General features: G+C 38.0%; 1 pseudogene; it reads left to right on the forward strand.

Moving 5' to 3' along the window:
• The first annotated feature begins 11112 nt into the window (after window positions 1–11112).
• LOC106871657 (polyadenylate-binding protein 1 pseudogene) lies at window positions 11113–12755 on the forward strand (annotated as a pseudogene).
• The last annotated feature ends 9967 nt before the right edge of the window (window positions 12756–22722 follow it).

Raw genomic sequence — 22722 nt, forward strand, 5'->3', positions numbered from 1 at the left:
TTTTTTATTTTAAGCCTAGTACTTATTCTATCGGTCTCTTTTGCCGAAACGGTACACCGTTATTGTCACGGGGACGGAAACAAACTAACGCTGGTTGTGAAGCGATGCAGAAGGAGAAACACATACACATGCACACGCGCGCGCATACAAGCACAAGCACAGAAATTCACACATACACGCACGCACAACCACTCACACACACACACACACACACACACACACACAAATACATACAACACATAAACATGCACCCATTATTATTAAAAAGGCGGCGAGATGGCAGACTCGTTAAGACACCGGACAAAATGCTTAGTAGCATTTCGTCCGTCTTTACATTTTGACTTCAAATTCCACCAAGGTCGACTTTGCTTTTCATCCGTTCGTGGGGTCGAAGAAGTAAGTGCCAGTTGAGCACTGGTTTTGATCTCATCGATTTCCCCTCTCCTCCCGAATTTCAGGATTCGTGCCTTTAATAGAAAGTCGAGTGCCCTTGTAATTGTGTTCCTTTCTTGTAGTCACTCCTAGGATGTGCCGCTGGGGCAAAGAGAAGTGGGGCCGAAAGAAAAATGTCTATGTTTACTCGCGACTATATAGGCACCTAAAAGAATTAGCGAAAGCATGGTACAAGTTACCAAACCATACTCATTCGCGGGTGACGGTTAGCTCGACACCATGTAAGAAGTTTCCTCCTTACAATAATGAACCCATGTATAGGGAGGTGAGATGTTGAAATGTTCCTGTTTTCTCTGAGCAAATGTAATTGATGTTCAATTCTCAAGCCACCCCTGAGGGAGTAGACCAATGACATGAGGCGTTCCAGCCGTGAATATCCAATCTTTATCCAGACAATGTACCTAGGATCTTATCACAAGTCCGCTTTACCAAGCTCGGTATTGTAACACTAAAGCACAAAAGAAACATAAGACCACGGGTTTCGTCGATTTACTAAATACATTAAACCTTTTTATCATCACAACATGCTCCATTAGGATAGCAGAAACCAACAGTCCTTCCCAGTGGAGTAGAGCTTGTGCTACCCTGCTACTCACACTCCGAAAAGCACAACAAAATACCCAACGTATCGCTTTCCCTCTCAAAAATGCCAACGAAAGTGGACCGCATCCTCGCTCACATTTAGCCGTGTTTGTGATCCTGCCTTCTTTAAGGCATTAAGTAGACTGTGTGATATGCAGAAGGCTTGGCTGCTGTTTCTAACAGGCCGAGTGACACACATTGATTTAGCTGCATGCGTGTATGCGTGCGTATGTGCGTGCATGCGTGTGTACGTGCATGCGTGCGTGCGTGCTTACGTGAGTGTTTTTAACCGGGAATCGTGTCAAACACACAAAATTAACAAAAGACGCGGGAAACGCAAAAAAAAAAATACAATAAAATAAATAAAGTGCAATGAAAAGCTGATAAGTATTTATTGTTTACAGTAAAAGAAGTTGTTTTTGTGAAACCTTTTCTATTCACAGTCATAGGACCGCTAGCAGTAATATACCGTCGCGCTGTATAATATATCCACTTGTTTTATTGTTAGCGAACAGCTGCCAGGAAATGTTTATATTCAGGTATATAACAACAGAGAAACGGGTGGGATAAGGGGTTTGGTGGGTAGCTTACTTTTAGATAGTTCACACACTACATTGAATAGCAGCTAGCGAGAAAGAGAGAGACGGGTGGAGAGAGAGAGAGAGAGAGAGAGAGAGAGAGTCCAACATTATTTCGCTTCGTTTCTCCTAAGAGTAAGTGACTTCTTAGTAGACTCGCACTTGTTTATTTTAGAGGGAAATTTAATCTGAAGATTCTTTCAAACTCGACTGCGTCGCCTAACATTCCCCAACACCCGTATATCTCTTTCCGTTACGAACAACATTTCAATTTCTCCTGATTGACAAGCAGTAAAATTGAATCTATCTATCTATCTATCTATCTATCTTCTGTCAATCGATCTTCTACGTGACCGTTGCGATAATACTGTCCGATGAGCGGTCAGGTGTAAACTTATTTTCGGTTTTAATAAAGAGTATTTTACTCTACTTTTGGTATTCGAGTACTATTTTTCCACCTTGTTTTGTATTAATTGCTTTATATATATATATATATATATATATATATATATATATATATATATATATGGCGGGATTCTTTCAGTTTCCGTCTACCAAATCCACTCCCATGATTTTGGTCAAACCGAGGCTTGCCCAAGGTGCCACGCAGTGCGACTGAACCCGGAACCATATGGTTGAGAAGCAAGGTTCTTCCCACAGAGTCACACGCATACGCGCGCACTTACATATACAATCATACCTCACCCTACGTCGTTAATTGGTTCCAGGGGACACGACTTAGGTCGAAAAACAACTTAAGTCGAAATAACCATTATTTAAATGTATAGACATGTAACAATTAAATCCTAGGCTAGCCTAGCTTGTTTTTACGTTAGCTTACGAATTCGGCTGCTTTTATATTAAAAAGAAATAATTTCAAATACTGTACTGTTGCCTACCTGATGGCTGACGTCGGTTTTACTCGTTGAGGGGGATGTAGGATGATGATGAGGAGGAGGAGATTACATACTAGATGTCGATGGTTGGAGGTCGTCAGCTGACTCCTGTTGTGATGGTGTAGTTCGTTGAGCGAACTTATCTAAAGTTCCTTGAAATATCTTTTTCTTCTTTACAAGGATTAGGTAATAAGGTGCAATAGTATCTTGCCAACCCCCCAATAATTTTTGGAATTGGGATCCATTTCCTCAAATAAAGCAAGACATTTATCTAAATGAGAAAAAGCCTCTTGCATTTTCTTCAACGTAAAACGACGCAGCTCGGGATCAATGATGCATTCTGTATTTTAACATTAATTTTAATATGCTATACAGGTTGTTTCTATTGTTCTGTTTTTTTTTTTTGTTTTTTATTTCCCGGAGACGAATACAAACGGAACCCATCGATACAACCCGGAACTAACAGTACAATATACTATGAACGTTATTGCTGTTTTGCCAGGCGACGTAAATTAATATTGTATTTAATATTTTAGAGAGACCGACGTATCTTCGGAAATGACGCAAGTCGAAACGACTTAACCAGAGGTATACATACATACATACATACATACATACATAGTTTTTACGTTTGCTTCGCAGTATTATTGATGAAATCGTATATTGAAACCTACTTTTGTAATTTGAGATAATGCGGCCTATTAAAAAACACACACACACATAATCGTTTTATTTCGTTCCATAATTAATTAGATAATTGTTTAACTGATTAGTCAATGTTCTTTTGTCAAAGTCTGATGACCTTATCGAGGATAGTGTTGTTCTTCATGCAATCGTGCACCGCTTGTCCTTTGCTCCTCGCTCTGCAACGATCCTCCAACGCCAAGCAATGAGCTAAGAATAAGAGGCGTGTGCGAGCGCGGACAAGGTACAAGACGGCCACATCGTAATCGATAAAGTTACAGGTTGTGACGAAGTATTTTAACAAGTCAGTTTATCAACAACAAAATCTACTTATTAGTTGACTAATCTAATTATTGAAAATAAAACTAAAGTGAAACACAACCAGTGCACTTGTGTGTGTGTGTGTGTGTGTGCGTGCGTACATATACAAACATACATGCATACATCGTAAGCAGCAAAGAGCACCGTGCAATTAACAAGTGTTTCATCATTTAGCATTGCCACATTGAAACCCTCACGCAAATGTAGGGCAATGATAATAGGGACGTGCCCCACCCTTATGAACTGACAGTAGCTCTACTGCTTCAACATGAAATACCCATTAGCGCCCTACAAACCAAATAGCTTACAGCAATGACTCAGTAGTCAATATGAAAACTTACGCTGCATGAGAACAGCACGAGTCTTTCACAACCTTAAATCCACGGAAATAGTTTTTAGTGTTGTTTCCACCATAATATGCTACATAAGCTTTCATCATCTATGGCCTTCATATGAAATATATATATACTTCGAAATGGAATTCATTTACCTCATTTATTCTCTTCTTTTCTTTTCCTTTCGTGTTTCTTTTCTCTTTTCTTTTCGTAATTGTTCTCGAGATTTTTGAGATGTCGCTGCGCAGAGTGTTCTTATTATTTTCGTAGGTTGTTTGTTTTGATTAGGCATCTTTGTATTTTCTCACGTTTTGCTCCACAAAGAACCCTGCTGGTCCAATAGTTGCTTCAGATTCAGCTGCGCAGCGATTCTAAAAGTGAACACACAAACCTGCACTCTTGACACCAATCGCTTGCTTACTGTACCTTCTATCTTGTAACAATACTCCATTATAAGTACACTGCAACAGAACTTTTTTTTTTATTTCCTTTTTTTTGTTGTTGTTGCTGTTTTTTCTTTGACATTCCATGTACGACCTCCTCGATTCATCGTATTTTCTTCACACACACACACACACACACACACACACACACACATGGAGAGAGAAGCATACAACAGTCTTCCACACAGTTTCCGTCTAGCAAATTCACTCACAAAGCACTGGTCGGTCTGGGGCTACTGTAGAAGACACTAGCCTAAGGAGCCCCGCAGTTGGGACTGAAACCGAAACGACGTTTTTGCAAAGTGATCTTCTTAACCACACAGGCATTCCTGCGCATATATATATATATATATATATATATATATATATATATATATATATATATACTAGCTGACGTACCCAGTAATTCCCGGGAAAGCGGGGCTTATCCCTTGGTTCTGTCCTCATAATTGTTTCGCTAATCCAATAACAACAATACAAAGTATGTAGCCCTTAAAACAGTTTTTGTGCATTTTCAGAGAATACCAAACTGTCTTACACAAGGTCTTGTTTTTTAGGAATTCCCAAACTGTGAAGTCAGTTATGTAATAACATGAAATTAGTTACCCGATAGTAAGAATTCAAATAAAGTAGCCCCGAAAAGGGCTTTAATGCGTTCCCAGAGAATATAGAACATAGGACGAAATACTAATAAAGTATGTATACTAAAATCATGAAGCATGTTACGTAATAACAGGCTAATCAGGTATGAGATAATAACAATTCAAAGTAAATAACTCTGAAAAGGGCTTTTGTGCGTTCCCAGAGAATATTACCCTCAGGAGCGCTAGTGTTGATATATTCGTGAATAATCACTAACTGAAATAAGTGGATCTATTGCTTAGGAAAGTACTATTTATTTGTTTAAGGGTTGTACTGGATAAATTGCGAAAATAACTAACAGTTCAAATACTAAGAAATAATCATGCTCAATTTCATTTTTACCAAATAATTTAGGAAAATGAATGAGTTGGCTTTTGAAATAAAATATATTGGATATATATAAGGATCCCTTCCAGGGGCCCTATTATCGATTTTCAACAATCTGAGTATACCATGAGGTTTCCAGACCTGAGTTCTACTCACGTGTGAAGTTTCATCAAAATCGATAAAACGCTGTAGGAGGAGTTAGCTAATAACTCCACAAACACACCCACAGATAGAATTTCCCACATATTTTTTTAAGGCTGATACTTATTCTATCGGTATCTCCTGCCAGACCGCTAAGTTACAGCGATGCAAACACACCAATACCGGTTGTGGTGGAGGACAAACACGGACAGAAACACACACACAGATATGCATATACATATATATGCACGACAGGCTTCTTTCGGTTTCTGCCTACCAAATCCACTCACAAGGCTTGCCTAAGATGCTACGCAGTGGGACTGAACCCGGAACTATGTGGTTGGGAAGCAAGCTTGTTACCACACAGCCTTTGTGTGTGTGTATGAGCAACAATAGTATCTGCTATTTTTGCTTATTTATTTATATTTACGTACATTTTCGCATATATTAACTTCATTTGAAAGCTAATGACTCAACATATTTTTTCGTTTATAATCATATTTTAGTAACATTAATAATAACTCGTTCGCTGCTATTTTAGTCGTTTTTAATATAACAGCACTTCCACATTTTCGAAACAGCTTAGACAGAAGACTCGGCACCATAACCAATTAGATTTACAATATAGGCGTGCTGGTTGTTTGTTGAAAACCACAATTCCATAACGCGACTGATAGCAAATGTTACATATTTTGGTCTAACTCTTGCTTTAGGCCATTATATGATTAATTAGGAAATATCTGTTTTGAAATAATACCACTAACAAAAGACACGGAAGACTTTCGTTCCGTTTGAAGAACGCAGAATGCCATACAAAGAAAATCGTGTTATCCATTATCTTAATTCCTTGTTTTATATAACGATATTAACTGGGATGTCATTTTGTCAGTGATGCATGGCATACACAAACATACATGCACGCGCGCGCACACATACACAAACATACACATACACACACACACTCAGGTCTTAGTGTCAGATAAAATACATTCCGATATTTGTTCAGGCTCTCTATTCTCTAGGTTCAAATCTCACTGATGTCAAATTCACTATTCGTTCTTTCTAGGGTCGAACACAGAAAATACTGGTCTAGTGCTGCTGGTACCACCTTATCTCTCTCTTAGTTGTTCCGTCAGGTAAAAAATGTGAAAGCTGAGAAAGTATCTATATCTGGGCACGACTATAGAGGTTCCTGAAACACATAAGGGAAGCGTGGTAAATGTTACTAAGTCACTTTCGATTCCGAGTGACGGCCGAGGTTGATATATATATGTTTGTGTATATATGTGCGTGTAGTTGTAGTCGTGTGACCCCCACAAGTTCGCTCTGATCAATCTGACAACTGATAAAAAGTGTTCGGCTGTGACTAATCTGTCTCGTATTGGATATCTAGTAACGGTGGCGAGCTGGTAGAATCGTTAGCACATTGGACAAAATGCTTAGCAGCATTTCTTGCATCTTTACATTCTGAATTCAAATTCCGCTGAGGGTCAACTTTGCTTTCATCCTTTCGGGGCCGATAAAATAAGTACGAGTTGAACACTGAGGTTGAATTAATCGACTATTTCCCTCCCCCAAAATTTTAAGTCTTGTGCCTATACTCTTTTGCTTGTTTCAGTCATTTGACTGCGGTCATGCTGTAGCACCGCCTTTTAGTCGAGCAAATCGACCCCAGGACTAATTCTTTGTAAGCCTAGTACTTATTCTATCGGTCTCTTTTGCCGAACCGCTAAGTTACGGAGACGTAAACACATCAGCATCGGTTGTCAAGCGATGTTGGGGGGACAAACACAGACACACAAACACACACATATATATATACATATATACGACGGGCTTCTTTCAGTTTCCGTCTACCAAATCCACTCACAAGGCTTTGGTCGGCACGAGGCTATAGTAGAAGACACTTGCCCAAGGTGCCATGTGGTTGGTAAGTACTTGCCACACAGCCACTCCTGCGCCTATAGTTAAAAGAAAGAATAAATATCTAGGACTACATCGGTTAATGTGTCCTTTCTTTGTTATGAGATTAGAGTGTGCAAGACCTTTTTCTTTTGCATTTATCATCTGTATTAAGAGATACTAGAAAATAAAATTGTCTATCACTGGAAATCAAAACCGAGTCTCAAAACACTAAAATATAGAAACTGGAGTCAAATCCGTATACGAGAGGGTTAACAGCAACTGTCATAGCAGCAATAGTTTTAAATTACAGAGCTTTCTCCTCCAACACATATACTCGTAGAACTTGATACTTGATACACCAACAGCAGAAATATTTTTTTAACATGAGCACAAAAATCACACATCTTGGTGGGAGGGTGAAGTTAGACGAAACCCTACGGCTGTCAGGGGCAAACTGCAGCCTGTGCGACAATCTGAATGACATTCTGAATTTGTTAGTAGTGCGACCTACCTTCGGAAAATGTTACCCATGTCTGCCCAAGTATTTGATTGGTACCTTATTATATCAACTCCTTCGAAGGTGAAAGGTATAAAGTAGACTTTGGTAAGTCTGCTTTACCTCAGAATGTAAAGGGGCGTAACTGAATACCGCAAAAAATTTTATACGTCACTCCATAGATTCTCTGCTTTCCGACACTAACTACGACTAATAGCCAACGAGGAATTCGCTATGTGGTTGGTTACTAAAATGCTAAAAATAACAACCAAATGTTCCCTAAATTACATCTTAGTATCTTAACAAAACCGAACTATACACTGTATAGTGTAATACTGTTTTACATAATATATTTATGAATTTTAGTCAACAGCGTATATATAGACCAATATGATGTTCTTGTCTTTATATACATTATTTTCATGGAAACAGTAAAAAGATATTGACCAGCATAATACCATTCTAGTGCTGGGGCTTCATGAGAGACTAAATTCCGTCTTAAACTGCCCGCGGAAACATTGCTTGTAAACTTACTATTTTCCAAATGTTTAAATAAACTGGGCAAACTGATTTGCATAGATAACGCATTCTTTGGTGGGTCTCATTTTTTTTTTCTGTTGCAGCTGCTTTCAGTTAGTTAGAGTGGTATCAATCTTGGTGTTGCAGATCAGGTTTGCTTAAAGCAGGTTTAGCCAGTACCGTCTTAAGGCACGGGCACACTAGGGGCCTCACCAGTCTAGAGACCCAATTCCGATCTATGTATATTGTGACTTGTTGCCAATAGATATATACTACAGGGGGCCCAATGCACTGTTTTTTTTTTTCGAGGGCCTCACTTGTCTAAGTGCCTAATTTTGATCTATGTTACTGTGACTTGCTGTTAATAAATACTTTAGGGTCCAGTGCAACGATTGGTCCGAGATCTTATAATGTTTCTAAGACGGCCCTGGGTTTAGCCCTGTAATACAAAACACCAAATTGTTCCGAGAAGAGTTAATCTCTAAAGAAAGCTCACACGTGGTGTCAATGCTGAACTTGCAAGTCAATCAGTTATAACGCAAGCTATTAAGTACGTTTTCTTTTGTACGATACGTGTAATTGAATGTAAAAGCAACTCTGTTTCTATGAGCTGCTTCCAGCAAGTGAGCAATATACCACCATTTCTATATATAATACGTTATTAACTAACACTTAATCCGCTACAAATGAATCACATCTCATTCTTCTCACAAACTGTTTCCGCTTAAAAACTCATTTCTCTTCCCTTTAATATTTCTGCTCTTCCACGTCATGTGTTCAGACATTTTTTTTTCTTGCCCTTTCTGTTTTTCTAGCTCATTTCTCAAACTTCATTCATGTAACCCCACTCATAAAACCCTCGTGACCCTCCTCACCAGCACAGCCCTTAATGCCGCATGACTGGCACCACCGCCATCAAATAATATCAGCGAAAACATAAAAAGAGAAATCTTGGCTACTAATACGAAATAGCTTTTTAAATGTGAGCCTATGGACAAAGTATATATATATATATATATATATATATATATATATATATATATATATATATATATATATATATATATATAACACGCTCAAATGTAATTTTACAGAAAATAACTCATACATACGTCAAAAATAACTTTATAGTTTCTTGGCTGTTCTTTTTTGTTTCTTTTTTTATATATTGTTTTTCTTTTATAATATGGAAGTTTGAAGAAAAGTAATTGAATTAAAGAAGCTAACTAGCTAGAAGTGGTGGCGAGGCACGGAAATAGGAGGATGGGTATGAGAATACGAAGAAGACGATATATTACATTGTGTGGTTCTTTTGTTTGTGCGTATGTGTGCGTAAGCATATATATATATATATATATATATATATATATATGCTCACCGACCACCTCCTTCTGGCCAATTCAATATGTGAAACCGTTAATCCAGACATGTTTTTTTCTTTCTCTATCCGTTTTCTTTCCTCTCTCCATGTTTTGTTTCCTCCTATCTTTCTATAGAAGAGCGTAGGCTTGAAACGTCAAAGACTCTTCCATTTTTTTCTGAGCGTCAAACTAATACACTGTGTTTGTTGTTCCCTCACCTGTCTTTGTCTTCTGTTTTTTGTTGTTGTTGTTTTGCACATTTTGAATCACACACACACATATATATAAATCTGTTATGTAGCAGAAGTAGTATTAGATTAAAATAGCTATACGTTTATCATACTTAATGCAAACACATCATGACACACACATGTGTATACATATAAATACCACTAGAACGTAGGTGCAGCGAGGCCGAATGATTAAGAAGTTCAGTTTCCAAACACGATATCTCTAGTTTATCAAAGTGGGTGGTGACAAATTGGGTAAATGTAATTTTTCTATATATAGCCTTGTGTGTGAAATTGGGTAGACGGAAACTGTATAGAAGACTGTCGTTCAGTATTGTCACATATTGTGTTACCCGGGTACTGCCTGAAATGTTATGTTAAAGGTTCCTTTGCCTGTGTCTGTGGAATACTCAACAACATACACGTTAGTTGAGGGTTAAGAATTTCAGTTTATTGTACAACGGAATCGTCATCGTCAAACGACGGAAATCCATCACTACTAATGACATCACTGAAGAATAGGACTTGATAGTAAATACCATGCTTTCATTAATAATTTTCGGTGTTCATTAGGCGCGAGCAAAACCGGACACCTACTCAACCCTGCCAACCTTTATTCCAGAGAGAGACAGAGAGGAGGGGTTGCACCAGTACTAGGGCGGGACTCATTTTTCAGCTGAGGGAAAATGAAGTGTCTTGTTCAAGAATATAGCGCGTCGCCCAGTTCGAGATTTCGAACCTAAGGTTTTGCGATCGTAAGCTTAACGTCCACCTTAATCACTTCGTTTATTTCTTTGTGTGTGTGTGTGTGTGTGTGTGTGTGTTTAGATACACACTCCAACACATATATTTTATATTTATCATGATATACAGAAAAGAAAATGAAAAGATTAATGGAATTGACAGAATGGTAATTTGACCATAAATATATCTTCATTCTTCTCGCATTCGAATTGAATCTAAAATAAATAATTCTACACCAGTTTTCTAATGCATAGATTTCTTGATATTCAAAAAAATTTCCTTTCTTTTTTTTTTTTTCTTCTCTTTTTTGAAAGATTTCACATTATTATAGAGTTGCTTGTTCATTTTCGTGAACTTTTATCAAATGAAGACAAAATGGAATATTCAAAGAATGTTATTTTCGTATCTACGCAATTGTATGTAAATAAGAAATCCAATTTATTCAAGAAAGTCATTTCCGGTCGCCAGAGAATGTGCAACACACGAGAAATGACGCAGTTATCTTTCAAATGATTTTGTGTTTGCTTGTTTGTGTGTATGTTTTTTCAAAACTTTTGATATGAAATACACAAAACGCCGAGTCAACAGTTTCAAAGACTAGTAGTGAGTCTCAACCGAAATTATAGGGAAAACAATGTTACATATAATCAGAAACATGGATTTTATTTTTTAAATCGACCAAAAATCTCGTACACGGAATAGGGATTGTCGAAGAAAATAAGTTTAAAAAGAAAAAAAACACGCACACAGTAAAATAAGGAAGAATACATCAAAGAATCACTTGCTATGAGTATTGCAGCAGAAGTTTTACCAGTGGCTTCCTTATATGTTGGAGATCTTCATCCCGATGTTACGGAAAAAATGCTATACGAGAAGTTCTCGACTTGTGGAACTATCATTTCAATCCGAGTGTGTCGAGACATGGTTAAAAGGCGATCTCTTGGATATGCCTACATCAATTTTCAGTCAGATTCAGATGCCAAATTAGCTATGGAAAGGATGAATTTCGCTAATTTCATGGGACGTCCCCTTAGAATAATGCAATGGCAGAGAGATCCATCCCTTCGTAAATCTGGACTAGGAAACGTATTTATTAAAAACCTGGATAAAGACATCGACAACAGAGCTTTGTACGACACCTTCTCTTTATTTGGTGACATTCTCTCCAGTAAGATTGTATCGGATGAGAACGGTTCAAAAGGATACGGGTTTGTGCATTTTGAGAGTGAAGAAGATGCGCGAAATTGTATTGAGAAGACAAACGGGATGTTACTGAATGGTAAGAAAGTGTTCGTTGGTAAATTTGTGCCCCACCGAGAAAGAAATCGAAATAAGGCATATAGAGGATTTACAAATATATACATTAAAAACTTTAGCGATAAGCTCAACGATGAGTCCCTTCGCAAACTGTTTGAAAAATACGGCGCTATAGTTAGTGCCAAAGTAATGACAGACAATTCTGGTAAGTCGAAAGGGTTTGGATTTGTAAACTTCACGGACAGTCAAGATGCCGAGAAAGCTGTGAGAGAAATGAATAGTGTTGAGATTAATGGTAAAGAACTGTACGTTGGACGAGCACAAACAAAACTAGAGAGATTACTGTCTATCAAGGACAAATGTCACACTTTAAAGGGATCACAAAATAAAATTGAAACTGAAGGTACGGACAGCATTATTGTATATGTAAAAAATCTGGACGCAAACATTGATGATGTACTTTTAAAGAATTACTTTGCCAAATTCGGTAAAATTGATTGTGCAAAAGTTATGACTCAGAACGGTCGATCTAACGGATTCGGATTTGTGAGTTTTTCTACACCAGAAGATGCAACGAAAGCTGCGAGAGCGATGAATGGCAAAATACTCAACTCGAAGAAACTGTACGTTTCATTGGCTTTAAGTAAAGAAGAACGCAAGGCACAGTTATCGAACAGTTTACTCCAGAAACTCCATTCTAAACCAACTCAATTATGTTTTTGACACCAACTGCGAAAAATGTATAAACAATAACAAACAGGATTCTCATCGCTTTAGATAACAACGACATACGCAATCGACACTCGAATATTATAATAATAGACATCATCATGTAATTTTCTATCATTTTTGTTGTCTTGTTATTGATTATTGTTCGATTATGTTCGTACCATTATTATCAGATTTGGGACTGGCAGAATCGTTAGCACGCCGGGCGAAATACTTAGCAGAATTTCGTCCGTCTATAAGTTCTGAGTTCAAATGCCGCCGAAGTCGATTTTGCCTTTCATTCGTTTGGAATCGATAAATTAAGTACCAGTGAAACAGTGGGATCGACGTAATCGATTCGTTCCCTCCCACAAAATTTCAGGCTTTGTGCCTATAGCAGAAAAGATTATGAGATTGGGAGCACGAGTTAAAACGGCCAACAAGCTACCTTACAGTATTTAGTTATCTTATATAATCCTACATTCTGAATTTGAAAGCCCAACGGAGTGTTAACTTTGTCTTCTTCATACTGTTCTGTGTTCAAATCGTACTGAAGTAAACTTTACCGTCATCCTTCTGGGGTTTCATAAAATAACAGCCAGTCAAAATGGGGCTTGGTTTACCTGGCGGTACTCTCCCGGTCAAAATTTGGGATCTTGAGTTTTATGCAAGAAATCATCATTATGGTAAATGTTTATATCGAGTACGACGTAATATAAGATGTTAATGTCAGATGTAAATATATACATGTTACATGTCAAAAGGGACAAATACAACGTTACATATCAAGTGTAACGAAGTGTTACAAGCCATGCAAAGGCGGCGAGCTGGCTGAAACGTTAACGCGCCAGGCAAAATGCTTAGCGGCATTTCGTCTACTTTTACGTTCTGGGTTCAAATTCTGCCGAGGTCAACTTTGCCTTTCATCCTATCGGAGTCGATAAAATGACTAAAAGCTGAGCACTGGGGTCGATGTAAGTGACTTATACCTTCCCGTAACATTGCTGGCCTTGTGTCAAACATTTGAAACCAATATTACAGGTCATGCATACATGCGAACATATCTTCTAAAACCCATCACCCCATCAATCTTCTGACTGCGATATTTCTCAACCAGGGGCAGTAAATGATATCGCTAATCCCCCACTACCCTTCACATTGTAACCCTACTACAGTCCCTTATCACCCCATCCTCCTTCCGAACCCACACCTCTTTCCATTCCTTCCCTCCCACACCCCAAAAGGATATTCACCGCGTCCCCTTCAATCCTCATCTCTAATCATCTCACACTCACCTACCCAACCACATTTTTGTTTCTCAATCCTTATTCTCTATTTCATATTTACCTGGTATCTTGACTCCACATCTCTCTCTCTCTCTCTCTCCAGATGGGGAAGCCATGTACTCACCTTTTCGGCAAGACACTTGTTCCTGTCCTTCTATCATACATTCATATCCCTGAATACTACACCCTGCTCTGTTGAGGGGTCTTGTATTGCAGGTATTTGGTGAACCCCACTCGAGCTGGTGTCACGAAAAAAGCACCCAGTACACTCTTTGATGTAGTTGGTGTTAGGAAGAGCATCCAGCTGTAGAAACCGCGCCATTGGTGCTCGGCGCAGCCTTCTGGCTCCTCGGTATCTGTCGAACCATCCAACCCACAGATAAAAAGGGACGTTAAAGGATGACGATGATGATGATGATGCATGCCAAATGTGACACACTACATATTACATATCAACAATATTAGGTATACTATATGCAAAATACTGCATGTTATATGTCAACTTTGACATATGCTACTTCTAAAATAAAAATTGGAATCCGAAGGCAACAATTGAATCATCTGAAAAAGTCCATTACTGTGAAGAATGATGAATTTAACGTTTCGGGTCCTTCATGAAGAGACAGACAGAAAGATAGACAGATAGGAGAGAGAGGGGGGAGGAGTGTTGTTGTTGTTGCTTGGGCTGTGTATTAGTCGCATATTAAGGCGGCCAACTAGCGGAGTCGTTTGAGCGTCAGGTTGACTGCTTGGCGATTTCCATTCTGTTTTTTTTTTTTTCTTTACGCTCTGAATTCAAATCTTACCGAGGTCAATTATACTTTTCATCTTTCTGGGGTCGATAACAATGCACCAATCAAACGCTAGAAACTATTCTGCTCTTGCTCTCATTCTACTTTCTGTTTGTCTGCCTTTCGGGAAGAAATCAGCTGCGCCAGATCTTGAGATGGATAGGCTCCTCCCAGGGCTAGAAGTGTCCATAACCACGCCGTATGTCACGACAATACCCTAAAAATTCCTTCAGTGAGTCGAGGGCCCAAGACAAGGTAAGCCAACAAGTATACTAGAAGAATTTCTTAAATGCTAATTATGTCTAAAGTAGGAGAGTGCGGTTGGCAGCAAACAAAGATGCAAATTCTAAAGAATTTGGATGCTCTTTAGAATTAATATCTGATAAAGTACTGGTTAGGCTTCACTGATGAGGGTGTCGTAATAAAGAAATATATGCAAAATTGTCACCAATATCGCAGGAACAGGATTTACTCTCAACAATGAAGTGACCGAATCGTTAGAGCTTGATTATACAGTATGTTTCACGATATTTGTACCGACTCACTGCATTATGAGTTTATATCCAGTCGGGATCAACTTTAATTTTTTTCATCCTTTCGGGGTTGATAAAAAAAAAAAAGCATTAATCCGAGGCGATGACGATGAATTGGCGGGACTGTAAGAATGTCGGACTGGATACCTTGCGGTATTTGTTCCAACTTTTTGATTTAAAATCCCGCCATGAGTGGGATTTTAAATCAAATTTAATTTAAATTAAATTGAGTGGCAGATTTGATTCGTCAGCAGTTTATCTCCCACCAACACCTTGAGTACTTTCCGCGGAGTCACCTCTACTACAAACATTAGGAACAGATTTCCGGTATAAAGAAAAACACTGAGTTCTTTTAAAACGAAGTTGGGATGGAATCCATGAGTCGAAGGTACAGAAGACGTGTGGCCCAAGATCAGAGGTTTTTTTGTGAGGTAAGTGTTGGGATTTACAGATGCTCCAGTTCAGATAGAACAGTTTTTGAAGATAATGAAGTATATTTAGAGTTTTAACCCTCGACATTTAAACTGGCTATATCCAGCCAAAATATTCTACGTGTTTTATGTTTAGACCGACCGGACCACACCTCTAACATCTACTCTGCAATGTTAATTTAAAGATAAAACAGTCACATACTGAAAATCTTGAAGCTACAAGATAATGCATGATTAACTGAAAACGTTGAGAATAAATAAGCATTCGTGGCACTCCATCGCTTACGACGATGAGGGTTCCAGTTGATCCGATCAACGGAACGGCCTGCTCGTGAAATTAACGTGCAAGTGACTGAGCACTCCACAGACACGTGTACCCTTAACGTAGTTCTCGGGGAGATTCAGCGTGACACAGAGTGTGACAAGACTGACCCTTCGAAATACAGGTACAAGAGAAACCGGAAGAAAGAGTGAGAGAAAGTTGTGGTGAAAGAGTACAGCAGTGTTCGCCACCATCCTCTGCCAGAGCTTCGTGGAGATTTAGGTTTTTTCGCTCAATAAACACTCACAACGTCCGGTCTGGGAATCGAAACCGCGATCCTACGACCGCGAGTCCGCTGCCCTAACCACTGGGCCATTGTACCTCCGAACTAAGCATTACATTTGACAGAATATTCTGAATGCTATAGGGTTAAAGATTTTAAATTGTTTAGTTTAATAAAAAAAATAATATTTCCTCGATCTAAAGAAGCAATAAACTCTTTGCATGATTTCGAGGGTTTGGAATCGGCATAAAAATCATTCGAAGATACACTCAAGGTATGAATTACGAATGTAATTCATGAATAGTTTGGTTTGGAGACAAATCCTTTTGCTAAGTCTGATGAAATTTTTCAATTCGTAACAGAATATATATTCCAGTGATAAATAATTCCCCAAACGTAGTTTCATAACTCTAAACATACACATATACCAACTCCAGCAAGGTAATAGTAGTAGTAGTAATAATAATAATAGTAATAATGAGGAGGAGGAGGAGGAGGAGGAGGAGGAAGAGGAGGAGGAGGATTGAATTCTCTATTTTAACAATATATATCTACCTTTTTCATTGAAGCGCGCTGAAATATATATTCCAGTTTGTACAAAATGCTTGGGGCAAATAAAATTGAAAATAATGTTTATATCCATTACCAATCGCAGAAAAGACATGGAGGGAGAGAGAAAGAAAGAGAGAAAGAGAGAGAGAGAGAGAGAGAGGTGGTAACAAAGACTGTGAGGGAAAAAAGAGAGGCAGAGATACGAAACTTAATAGGGAAATTGATGATTCACGTGGCGGAACACATACACAGAGAAACGTTGACGTGTAATCACCAAAAGATATCGACGAAGAAAAGTCTTGAAAATTTGGAATATGTAAAAGAACTACAAATAAATAAATAAAAATATTTAAAAAATCTACATGGAAGGTAGCAAGATCGGTATCTAGTGTTATGGTAAGCAACTGATTAAACCTTTTATCAGGAGATTAAGATTTTAAAACGGAGCCGAAAAGGTTTCCTACATTTTTTTCTCTCTTTCTCTCTCTTTTTTTTTATCTCCCAGAGTGGAATTTCTAATTCTAAAAATCTGAAAGTTTCCTAAGAAAATATTCGCCTATCACATTTGAAACTCATCAACTTCTAGTCCTGTTAGATTCTGGGTGGTTCTTTAGAATTAAAATCTGGCAGTGTATTTGTAAGGCTTTGCTGATGAAGTGTAATTAGGCGGGAGTATGTTTAGAGTTGTCACCCAAGTCACAAGACCAGGATTCACTCCACGCCAAGTTGACCGAGTGGTCAGATCATCATACAGAATGATTTATAGCATTTTGGTTACTGTTTGTCGTTTCTGGAGTTAATTTTGTCCATTCCATGCTACTGCAAGTAAATCTAGACAGGGGAAAGAACGCTATTCTTTGTTTCAGGCATTTGACTGCGGCCATGCTGGAGCACCACCTTTAGTGGAACAAATCGACCCCAGAACTTATTCTTTGTAAGCTTAGTATTTATGCTATCGGTCTTTTTTGCCGAACCATAAAGTTACGGGGATATAAACACACCAACATCGGTTGTCAAGCGATGGTGAGGGGACAAACACAGACACAAATATATACATACACACACACATATTATATATATATACATGTGTATATATATATATATATATATATATCTATATATATATATATATATATATATATGACAGTCTTCTTTTTTAGTTTCCGTCTACCAAATCCGTTCACAAGGCTTTGGTCAGCCCGTGGCTATAGTAGAAGACACTTGCCCAAGGTGCCACGTGGTTGGTAAGCAAGCTATTTATCACACAGCCACTCCCGCGCCTATATATAAAAATTTTTCTGAAAATTACTAACTTTTTCTTTAAAGTTATAAAATCTTTTATCAGGATGCTACTAACCTTCTTGAGAAGAAATTTTTTTTCCTAGTGTGTGCGAGCACTTTCGATTAATCTTCTTAAACACACGTGCTCTTGGTTAATGTATGAATGTATGAATATATATATATATATATATATATATATATATATATATATTCAATATATATATATATATATATATATATATATATATATATATATATATATATATATATATTGAAAATATATTCACGGCATTGTGCTCTTAAAACTTGTCCGATAACTGATATGCAATGTTGCATTGAAATACTTTAAGAAAGTTGTTTCTCTATGGTTATAGATACGTTGCATGTTTACATATACATATATATATATATATATATATATATATATATATATATCCGACAACTCCATTACAGAAAATAACTAGTTTTAGAAGATTTAAGCTTTTTTCCTTGTGTGCTGTGCATATCTTAAACGAACTATCAACTACAAATCTACAGAGACCAACTTTAAATATATTTAACACTCTGCGCTGTTGCTTTTGTTTGTTCTGCTTATCTGTTTATCTATTATACTATCTATTTTATACCCTGTATTTAGCTTTTCACTTCTGTCAAAACAAATTTCAATGCAAGTACCATGCTTATTGCATACTATAATCAAGAAATTCCATTCTGTTCTAAGATTAGACGCAGTAAAATATGTAATCATATACATCAGTCAACTTCATTTAGCGACCTGCTATGAACCTCCCACAAATCATATCATAACTTTAAAAAAAAATGTAGCACGAGTTATTAGATAGATTACTAAGTTTGAAATATAAGAAGTGGTACTCACAGTCGACAAACTTTTAATTATAGATTCACTGGATTAAAGCTGACTTGAGGCTAAACAATAACTTAATAGTGAATTCTTTTGCATCTAGACTTATCTATTTCTTTTCAATTGGCTCCAGGCCATCGTGGCCTAGTGGTGAGAGCAGCGGACCTCGCGGTCGAGGGATAGCGGGTTCGAATCTCAGACCGGGCGATGTGTGTGTTTATGAGCGAAACGCCTAAGCTCCACGCGGCTCCGGCAGAAGGTAATGGCGAACTTCTGCTGACTCTTTCGCCACGACTTTCTCTCACTCTTTCTTCCTGCATCTAGCAGCACACCTGCGACGGACCGGCGTCCCGTCCAGGTAGGGAACCTATACTCCAATGAAACCGGGAAACTGGCCCTTATGAGCCAAACATGACTCGGGAAGGAACAAACAACAACAAGGCCATCAATTTTGAGGCGGAGCGAGGCGGGTGGGGTAAGTTGGTTACATCGATCATATTATTTGACTGGTGCAAGGCGGCGAGCGAGCAGAACCATTAGCACGCCGGTATTTCGTCTGCCGCTACGTTCTGAGTTCGAATTCCGCCGAGGTCGACTTTGCTTTTCATTCTTTCGGGGTCGATAAATTAAGTACCAATGAAATACTGGGGTCGATGCAATTGACCAGTCCCCTCCCCACAAATTTCAGAATTATTTGACTGGTGCTTATTTTACCGACCCCGAACGAATGAATGGAAGGCGAAGTTGACTTCGGCGGAATTTGAACTCAGAACTTAAAGGTCGGAAGAAATGCCGCCAAGCATTTTGTCCGACGCGAGAACGATTCTGCAAACCCACCGACTTCTAATTGTTTCATAATATGAAAAACAAAACAAGGCGGTGGGCGAGCAGAATCGTTAGCATTCCGGACAAAATTGCTTAGTGTCATTTCTTCCGGTTTGAACATCGGGGTCGATGTAATTGACTAGCCCACCCCCTCCAAATATCGTGTCTATAGAAGAAAGAATATCAAGACCAAAACATGTTTGGAGTTGTTCGGTCGTATTTCCCAAGACCAGATCAAATGTAATATTAAGGCGGCGTGCTGGCAGAAACGTTAGCACGCCCGCCGAAATGCTTAGCAGTATTTCGTCTGCCGTTACGTTCTGAGTTCAAATTTCGCCGAGGTCGACTTTGCCTTTCATCCTTTCGGGGTCGATTAAATAGTACCAGTTATGCACTGGGGTCGATATAATCGGCTGGCCCCCTCCCCCAAAATTTCAGGCCGTGTGCCTAGAGTAAGAAGAAAGATTTATTTATTCATTTATCTATTCTAAATTAAAAGGGTGAAAAATATTATGAGAAACTAAAGAAATTCAGATTAAGACTGTAGTACAATATTTAGTTTCAACAATGTTTGAGTGCAAGGTTCAAGAACAAGTGGTGTAAATATTTGTATTTTACACATTCGGGGTATAAAAACTGAGGTACATGTAATATATTGAGCCAAATCAATTGTTCTTTAAGCCTCGTTCGTTTTTCAGAGAGTCAGCATTGCATCTATGTAAGAAATCAATATTTTATTTCCAACCAGACGCCAAATTCAAAAATAGCATTTCTATACGGGTGATGTTGGAATCAACATGATATCATTGCAATATGAGTGCGGGAATGTAAATTTATCATTCTAAAGAACAAAATATTATTTGCTGTCCCTGGAGACGATGGAAAGAATTGGTTTCCGATAAGTGAAAATTTGCAAGCAAATTTTGTTTCGGTCTAAAATTTGGTTCGAAAATATCAAAAAAGTTTCTATAGAAATAACTTCAAAATTCAGATTTGAAAAAGTACTAAAAAAGCAAAAAAATGCATGGAAAGAAATCACAAGAATTTATTACTATTGAAAATCAGCATATTTAAGATGTAATCTTATTTTGGGTTGTTTTTTTAATTTAAAACCGCACGCTATTCCCGAAAAAGAACGTATTTTCAAACGGGGAAAAGTGTGTGTATTAACATATTGGTAAGAGAACTACGGATGACATTGTGAAGAGGGCGTATAGGCTACTAATATAAGTGTTGTTGATTCGATTCATGGCAAGAACTACTGGATGGCCCTAGCATTTAACTCATAACGTCCCAGTTCACCAGCTTGCACATATATTCAAACACAAAAAATTAAGCGCGCGCGCACACACACATACACACGCATATATATATACTCTTTTTACTCTTTTACTTGTTTCAGTCATTTGACTGCGGCCATGCTGGAGCACCTCCTTTAGTCGAGCAAATCGACCCCAGGACTTATTGTTTGTAAGCCTAGTACTTATTCTATCGGTCACTTTTGCCGAACCACTAAGTTACGGGGACGTAAACACACCAGCATCGGTTGTCAAGTGGTGTTGGGGGGACAAACACAGACACACAAACACACACATATATATATATACATATACATATATACGACGATCTTCTTTCAGTTTCCGTCTATCAAATCCACTCACAAGGCTTTGGTCGGCCCGAGGCTATAGTAGAAGACATTTCTACTATATAAAAAAAATATATATATATATATATATATATATATATATATATATATATATACACACGCACACATTTTGTAATTATGGCCGTCATTCGTAAATGTGTATGACTTTGTAGCATGCACCATGCTTTCCCTCATTGAATTTCTTTAGAGGTCTATGTAGTCGCTGGCAGATGCAGACAGCTTCTTGGTTCCCTTCTTCATTCGACAAAGCGAAACATCCAGGATGGGACAGGAAGAAGAAGGGGTCGTTTCAAGAGTCGGCCGAGTCACTGAGGTGACTGGAGTAACATAAAACTAAGTGCCTTAATCAAGGAGACAACGTGCCGTTTGATCCAAGGATTGAACCCCCAATGCATTGGGTCACATATGACTACTAAATAGTCTGACAGTCTCTCATCAAAAATTTAAGACATCAATTTATTTTGAACATAAAGCAAAAATAACAGAAGTGATGTGAGAATTAAGAAAATACAAATCCTACACCAACGCCTTTATTCTGGACCCTTTTTTGTAAAGATCATTAAAATCTAGAATTACTAGAATCCTACCGTTTCGCCCAAAAGTTATTTGTAGAGGCCATAAAACAGAATTTGACCCTGATTTAATTTTTGCCACCGTAACATACTTTAAAAAAATGATTATTTAGACATGGAACCTTGGGTGAAATTTATAAAGTTGTTTATTCAGAGGCCCTTGAAACGAAAATTAATGAATTTTGGAGGTTACTTAAACATTTTGCCATTGTACTTATCAAACAGATTGGTGTTCGAAAGTAAGCAGCAATTGTAATTCAAAGATGTTTAATTACTGAATCAAGATTTTTTGATGTTTTTACTAAAGTCCAGGAATCACTTTAGCTGTGAATTCGCACCCAAACACGACTTGATAGAATCTCACGAAACATTTAAAGAACTAACTGCAATTCTCAACTCGTCATTAGAATTGGTAAGATTATGAAGCAAGGAAACATAATAAGTAATTCAATTAACCACGTAGAAGATACATACTGGATTCAAATTTTGGCACAAGGCCAGCAATTTCGGGGGCGGGATTAAGTCGATTACATCGACCCCAGTGTTCGACTGGTACTTGTTTATCGACTCCTAAAGGATGAAAGAAAAGTCGACCCAGGCGAGATTTGAACTCAGAAAGTAAAGACGGACGAAATGTAGCAAAGCATATTGTCCGACATGCTACCGATACTGCCAGCTCACTGCCTTACGTGGAAGACATGTATTAGCCATCAAAAACGCACAAAGATTGTTAACTTGACTAAACATTTATTATTT

The sequence above is a fragment of the Octopus bimaculoides genome, chromosome 11 (genome assembly GCF_046866305.1).
Source record: "Octopus bimaculoides isolate indiv1 chromosome 11, ASM4686630v1, whole genome shotgun sequence".
NCBI lineage: Eukaryota > Metazoa > Mollusca > Cephalopoda > Octopoda > Octopodidae > Octopus > Octopus bimaculoides.